This window comes from Babylonia areolata, chromosome 19 (genome assembly GCF_041734735.1).
Source record: "Babylonia areolata isolate BAREFJ2019XMU chromosome 19, ASM4173473v1, whole genome shotgun sequence".
In the NCBI taxonomy this organism is placed as follows: domain Eukaryota; kingdom Metazoa; phylum Mollusca; class Gastropoda; order Neogastropoda; family Buccinidae; genus Babylonia; species Babylonia areolata.
This window is the reverse complement of record NC_134894.1, coordinates 49117082-49124617: the sequence shown is the minus strand read 5'-3', so window position 1 is coordinate 49124617 and position 7536 is coordinate 49117082. Positions and strand designations below refer to the sequence as shown.

General features: G+C 43.8%; 1 protein-coding gene across 5 annotated transcripts in view; it reads left to right on the top strand.

The window, feature by feature from the left end:
- Positions 1-5452: 5452 nt before the first annotated feature.
- Positions 5453-7536, top strand: part of LOC143293804 (heparan-alpha-glucosaminide N-acetyltransferase-like) — a 47260-nt gene continuing 45176 nt past the window's right edge. For 2 of the 5 annotated variants that reach the window (XM_076605060.1, XM_076605059.1), the window contains exon 1: positions 7147-7339. The gene's annotated coding sequence lies outside the window, so the exon portion shown is untranslated. Of the gene's footprint in view, positions 5582-7144; positions 7340-7536 lie in introns of those variants that run through there. The other 3 variants (XM_076605062.1, XM_076605068.1, XM_076605064.1) reach the window with 3 other exon arrangements.

Below are 7536 nucleotides of genomic sequence, written 5' to 3'. Positions count from 1 at the left end.
CAGTGTGAGAGAGAGAGAGCGGAGAGGAGAGAGAGAGAGAGAGAGAGAGAGAGAGAGACGACGGAAACGAAACGAAACGAAAGTTTCAAGTTATTCAGTGTATTCAGCCCCGGCTTCTGAAGGAAGTCCAAATACAAATGAGAGAGAGAGGGACAGAGAGAGAGAGAGAGAGAGAGAGAGAGAGAGAGAATATAGACGAAGAGAGGAAAAATTGCCTGTCTGTCTGTTTGTCTGACAGTTTCGAGTCTCGGTCTTCTCTCTCTCTCTCTCCGTCCCTCTATCACTGTCACCGGTGACATCCTACGTGTTCATGCATAAAAACGTCAGCCTGCGTGCCCCCCCTCCTCCCCACCCTCCCCTTGCGTGCTCAGTGTAGTATGTGTGTGTGTCAGTGTGTGTGTGTGTGTGTGTGTCGGTGTGTGTGAGTGTGTGTGTGTGTGTGTGTGAGCGTGTGTGTGTGTGTGTGTGTTGTGCGCGCGCGTGCAATGTGCTTGCCGTGCGTGCGTGCATGTATGGCCGGCGTGCGTGTATGTGTGTGTGTGCGCGCGCGCGCGTGTTTGTGCCGTGTGTCACAGTGTCAGTGTGAGTTAGCCAGAAGTGAGCGTGCTTTTAAATTCCACAAGCATCTTGTGTCCCAGAATCACAGTATCAGTTGACCTCATGGGCTGGACTCAAGCTGACATAGCGCTGTGCACAGAAAGCTGCATCTGGAAGAGGGAGGTGAAAGAGGCCGTCAGCCCAAAGCATGACGAGAAAGCCCGACCTCAACAGACACAGTGATCTGGAACTCCTTCCAGTTCATGGCAGTCTTTTACCGTGACAGCACCACAGTCTGGCACATGTGACCACTGTACAGACATGACCTGATTTCACTCACTGACAGCCTGTCCAACCCAGTACTGACTTTCCTGCATCAGTTTGCTGGTGAAGGTGATGAGAGACCACCAAAATATTCAAGTGGATTCCATCTTTTTTTATTTCTGGTTAAGCGGAAAACTTTTTGCTACATACATTCTTCAGTTTGACGTCTATTGAACAGACACGGACGGAGAGAAAGGGAAAAGGAGAAACATAAAGTGAAACAGACAAACAGACAGACAGAGGTAGACACACAGAGGGAGAGACAGATGAAGAGCGTGGTGAAGAAGAAAAGTTAGAATGACGGGTTGAGATGGGTGACATGGGTAAGCGATGAGCTTCAAAAACTAATGATGCCAACCGATCATAAAGGTTTCACTGCATGAACTCACTCTCTCAGTCAGTGTTTAACCTTCCCTCTCCTCCCCTACCCCGTTCTCTGTCTCTGTCTCTCAAACAAGAAACAAAAGATAATGATAACACTGATATTTATATTGCGCAAATCAAAGCGCTTTCGCACCATTCATCCACACGCATGCATAACCTGGAGATTCTTGACTGTTAAATGTCTTGTGTTGTTTTTGTTTTGTTTTTTCTAACATCTGGCTACTTCTGAGGATGTCACTTACACATGAATATGTGATTTTGGTCATTTCATTACCACTCACAATTGTTTGTTTTATAGTTAAAGTCTGAATTGTATTAGTTAACAAGCATTTTACAAGCCCGCTATATCGGCGTCCCCAAAAAAGTGAACCGCTATTTGACAAGTATTTTCAAAGTGATAGAGAAATCGAACTCATTAAAAAAAAATTCACACAGTAACCTTAGGGTATCATCAACAAGTCTGCAAAATATCTAATAGTTCGGACGCAAATAATGCGAGTATTTTAGATATTTTGCAGACTTGTTGATGATACCCTAAGGTTACTGTGTGTAATTTTTCAATGAATTCGGTTTCTCCATCAAGTTTGAAAATACTTGTCAAAAAGCGGTTCACTTTTTTTGGGACACCCATATATCACAATGGGTAAAATTATGGTCAACTTGCAAACTTGCATAGTTTTCTTCTTGGGAGGCGTAACTAAAATAACGATACTGAATTTCCGCCTATGCAGCCCATGTGTGAGCGGCATTCACAACCAGGTGTGGTTTCTTACACGTGCATTTCAATAAGTTTTACAACAACAACAAAAAAACCAAAGCTATCGTTTCTAGTCACTGAATATTTGTAAATTATTGGCAGAAACATCAGTCGATTTTTCAATCGCATTTTCCACTGTCCAAACATAGTGCGCGTGTGCCTGAAACAGCATTGAGGGTATTGAAAGGACAGTCAGTGGTGGAGACTCATATGTAGCCTGCATGATTAAAATCGTGTCACGTTTTTTTTTTGTTTTTTTTTTTTTCGTGCCTGCTTTCATGGAGTGGTCCTTAACTTTTCGTGAAGCCTGTATACAGGGGGCATATGTAGTGTTCGCTTCGTATGCCCGTCTGTTCATCTGTGTTTGTCTTGTCTGTGTCTCTGTTTGTTTGCAGTTGCAGCAGACCAGTATGCATGTCCACAGTTTTGAATCGATCAAGCTGAAATTGAGCAGACTCAGTCCTCTGGGTTTCCACGCAAACGTGGGGTGGATCCGCTGCATAATTGACTGGGTGAAATTCCCATGCCGTGCAACAGGAGAAATCTCGGACCGGACTCGAGGAAGCGACTGTTGGCATTGATAGCAATGAGGTTTATAAATGTATTCACATGTGTGTGGGGGGAAGGGGGGGGGAAGGAAGTGGAGACCGGTGGAGGCGAGTGGGAGGTAGGGGGTATGGAGATTGGATGGTTGGTTGGTTGGCTGGTGTGTTGTGTTGGTCACTGAGGCCGCCTGTGACATTTTCATACACGGATCGATTTCAGGGGAAAGTAGCACGTGGAAGAATTGTTTTGTGTGACGTTTTGAGGCTGATCCATAATCCACATGTGGAGTGATGACCTAGAGGTAACGCGTCCGCCTAAGAAGCGAGAGAATCTGAGCGCGCTGGTTCGAATCACGGCTTAGCCGGCTGCCGATATTTTCTCCCCCTCCACTAGACCTTGAGTGGTCGGTGGTCTGGACGCAAATCATTCGGATGAGACGATAAACCGAGGTCCCATGTGCAGCATGCACTTAGCGCACGCAAAAGAACCCACGGCAACAAAAGGGTTGTTCCTGGCAAAATTCTGTAGAAAAACCCACTTCGATAGGAAAACCAAATAAAACTACACGCAGGAAAAAAAAAAAAAAAAAAAGGGTGGCGCTGTAGTGTAGCGACGCGCTCTCCCTGAGCCCGAATTTCACACAGAGAAATCTGTTGTGATAAAAAGAAATACGCTAAATACAAATACAAACAATTCATCTTCCATGCCACTGTTATGGTCAGGACCCTCAACAGCGGGTCTGCCCTCTGTCCTCAATCAGCTGATGCTTTCTTACCACCTCAAAAGCGGTTTTTGATTTGCTGGTTTGTTTGGGGGGTTTTGTTGTTGTTGTTGTTTGTTTGTTTGTTTGTTTTTTGTTGTTGTTCTTTTTGTGACTTTAACCCCTTTACTGCTGCTGTCTTCGTCAGTGAAGGGCTGTCACCTGGTACAAGACTGAAGTCACAGATCAGGATGTTGGTTACCGTTCCTTATTTGGACTTCTTGGGATGGCATGTTCACTATTTTCAACATGTTCAGCTAAATCAAATACACCGCTCAACAGTAAAGAATAAGCAGTTAGTGCATTTCACATTCCTGCCACGCTTGTTTCATTTCACCAAGATTCAGCAGTCAATGAGTTAAGCAATCGATTTCAGTTTCTGATCGATATGGCCGAATGTATTCGTGACTTTGATAACTGTATCGAACTCATGGTGTGCATTTACTACGCTGTGAACCATTCTTTATTCTTTCTGTGGTTTCTTCTTCTTCTTCTTCTTCTTTTCTTCTTCTTTTTTCCCCCATTCAATCCAGAACAATTCTGTTTGAGCTTAGTTACACACATATCCACACACGCACGCATGTACGTACACATACACACCGCGCCCACTCACTGAATACACACACACACAAACTCGCGCGCATGCACACACACTCTCACGCGCGCGCCCCCGCACGCACGAACACCGGCGTACGCACACAGCACTGATCCCCGCACTTCGTGTGGTAGTCCGTGTAAAAGTACATTCACGCACGTTGTGTGTGTGTGTGAGTGTTTGTGTGTGTGTGTGTGTGTGTGTGTGTGTGTGTGTGTGTGTGTGTGTGTGTGCGCGCGCGCCAGTCTGTCTGTCTGTCTGTGTCTATGTCTGTGTGGTAAAACGGTGTCAGAGCCGAAAGTGTGCAGACTTCAGACTGTGGCAAGTCAGTCCACATTTCCAAGTGGATCTACTAGCCCCGTACCACAATGGACTCTTCAAAGTCCACGATCGATTCGTTGTTTAACAAGGCAATCGATGAGACAGTATGCATCTATAAAGCGTTTGTTTTTTTGTTGTTGTTGTTTTATTTACACAACTATCTGGACACTGAGTGAAGTTCAGTTTATTTAGGCTTTCGTTATGCCGTCCAGTCTAATACCATCATCTTAAATGAACAGACTATAAATGAATACACGAACAACGTTATGCCGTGTGTCTTATTCGCCCAAGATGAATCTTTTTTTTTTTCTTTTTTTTTTAATAATAATTCTCATGCCAAAGACATCACAGTATAGTATTGCGCAAACAAATGCATTATAATTACATTACATATAAGGTATTCATTCTAAAAGTAATTACATCAGTATAAGGTATTCATTCTAACACAAATACCACGAGTATCTTGGAATGGACTGAAAAAAAAGTTGATATTGGATGGACAGATATATAGGACAGACAAATACACGACAGAAAAAAAAAATATATGAATGAATTTTTTTTTTTTTAAAACATAATAAGAAGAGACCTGGCTCCCCTCTTTGTCTGGTTTGCCTATTTTCCTGTTGTGCTTTTTTAACATTTGCACGAACTTAAGTAATAAGGATTAAAAACTAAGTTTCTTGTACTGATACATAATATATCCAAACGTGTTAACAACATAACACAGGAAACGACAGAAAAATAGTCAACTATGTGCTGAGAGACTGCATTATTGACACATAACACTTGGCAGAAATGTTATGAGATAATGTCAAACCAAACCACAAAAAGCCTACTCAGACGAACACACACACACTCTCTCTCTCTCTCTCTCACACACACACACACACACACACACGCACGCACTCACAAACACACACAGACACAGACACACACGCACTCACACATGAGCATACGCACGCACACATACACACACACACACTCTCTCTCTCTCTCTCTCTCTCTCTCACACACACACACACACACACACACACACACACCGCCCAGGTGAATTAACTGAGAGTGGGCTCTGTCTTGTTTAACTGATGTTTAAGACAACAGAATAGGAAGGCGGAGGGGCGGATGTGGGTGGGCCGGGGTAGGAGTGGGATGCGGTTACCATGCGTCAGAGTGATTGAAACAACCCACCGCTTTTACCTCCCCTTGGTGCGGTGAACCTAAACGGCATTAAACCTGGTCCGACCCAATCCCAGCAGACCGGAAGCTCTACGGAGGACTGGAGGACCTGCGACGTACTGCCGCCTTCGTCGAGGAGACGGGGGAATCCATCTGATAAATGTCGAACGAGACAACAATGGTTGTGCTGCTGTATTTGTATTTGTATTTCTTTCTATCGCAACAGGTTTCTCTGTGTGAATTTCGGGCTGCTTTCCCCAGGAAGAGCGCGTCGCTACACTACAGCGCCACCCCCCACCCCCTTTTTTTTTTTCTTTTTTTTGTTTTGTATTTTTTCCTGCGTGCAGTTTTATTTGTTTTTCCTATCGAAGTGGGTTTATCTACAGAATTTTGCTGGGAACAACCCTTTGATGACTTCAGCTGTTTGTGTTTGCATGACTTAAGGATTTTCATTGAACGCCTTCTCTCGCGCCACTGTACACATGCACGCACGGGCCAGGCTTCTTCTTCTGCAGTACTCATGGACTGAAGCTCCCATATCAGTTCACTCGTACTGATGTACGATTGAGTTTTTACGTTTCATATACTGCGGTCGCTTTTACCATGCCATGTAGGCAGTCATTCTCCGTTGTTGTTTTTGTTGTTGGGGTGTTTTGTTTGTTTTGTTTTGTTTTGTTTTTGTTGTTGTTTTTTGGGGGGGTTGCATGCTGGGTTCGTGTGTACTTATCCTATTGACTAGTGCCGGGTTCGTGTGTACTTAACCCATTAACTAGTGCTGGGTTCGTGTGTACTTAACCCATTGACTAGAGATGGGTTCGTTGTGTACTTAACCCATTGACTAGTGCTGGGTTCGTGTGTACTTAACCCGTTGACGAGTGCTGGGTTCGTGTGTACTTAACCCATTGACTAGTGCTGGGTTCGTGTGTACTTAACCCATTGACTAGAGATGGGTTCGTTGTGTACTTAACCCATTGACTAGTGCTGGGTTCGTGTGTACTTAACCCGTTGACGAGTGCTGGGTTCGTGTGTATGCTCGCCAGTGAGGTGCTGTCACATTACTGAGCAAAGGCTCAGCTTGCAGGTCAAAATGACAGTTCCAGTTCTGTATTTGGACTACTGACTATCTCTTGATATCTCTATTGCTGTGGGTCTATATATTTCAAGTATCCATGTTTGATTTCACCCCTCCATCCATCTGTCCCGTTTCCCTCACGGTACAATTTCCTCAGTCCTCCTGTCCTACTTTTTTAGTCACATGTGTTCACATGTGTTCATTTATTTTCAAATAAAAACATTCAAATGTAAAAAAACAAAAATCTACTTTTAACCAGATTTTTCCCTTCTAGAAATGACAAGTCACATACTTGCTGCAGGATGGCGACGAAAATATATATCAAAATCAAGTACAATAATCCTCAAATTAGAGCCCCAAACCACTGAAATGTGTTACATCTATACCTGCATATGGTTATCAACAATGCACGAAAACTGCCCTTAGGATGAGTCCCTGAATTTAGGATACTATGTTTATGGAATTAACGTGGACTTGGAAAATTCTTAACACCAAGCAAATTTGGCGCTGATAAAATGGTGTGTGCAGTGCAGCCTGATCCCACTGAAGGATGCAGAAGTTAGCCATCCACGGAAAATCTGTTCACAACACCCACTCACCCCCTCCCAGCGTCAGTTGAACTCGTCTTGTGTCCCTCCAGAAATTTGTCCCTCGCGAAATTTCAACGAAGATTTAGGTCTCGCTCCTCGAAGGACGGGGCTTGTCGGGGTCTGTCTCCCTTCGTTTCGAAGCAAACTGTCGTCTGCATGCACACGTCTGCCTGTGACGACACGGCTGTCAGTGTCTAGACGTGACTCTGTCGTGGTGTGAAGCGTTCTGGTTTTGCCGTGTTAGATCTGGATTCACTGTCTGCACCAAGGCGGATTGGTTTGATTTATGTGTTGTTTTTTAAGCTAAACATTTATCAGTGTCGGCAATGGATACATTTTATTGTTGTTGTTTTTTGGGTGTTTTTTTTTTTTTTTTTTTTTTTTCATTCAATGAAACACACACACACACACACATACACACGTCAATATCTCTATGACTTTTTGTTGTAGTAATCACTGATTTACAACCACTTG